Here is a 240-nt window from a genome sequence, read left to right as displayed (position 1 = left end):
AAGCAACAATGTATGCTGCGGACTGTGCTGCTGCTGCTGCTGCTGCTGCTGCTGCTGCTGCTGCTGCTGCAGCTGCAGGTGGATGGGGGCTTAAGGGCCTCAGCAGAAAATAAAGACAACACAAAAATATAAGAGACGGAGAATAACAGCAGGGGACGAGGGGAGGAGGAGATATGGGGGGCGGAGGAAGAAGATATATGTCAGCCCTGCTGCTGCTGCTGCTGCTGCTGCTGCTGCTGT

The sequence above is a fragment of the Eimeria mitis genome, genomic scaffold, assembly GCF_000499745.2.
Source record: "Eimeria mitis Houghton genomic scaffold, Emh_scaff1917, whole genome shotgun sequence".
Classification (NCBI taxonomy): domain Eukaryota; phylum Apicomplexa; class Conoidasida; order Eucoccidiorida; family Eimeriidae; genus Eimeria; species Eimeria mitis.
Note: the sequence above shows the minus strand (reverse complement) of the source record.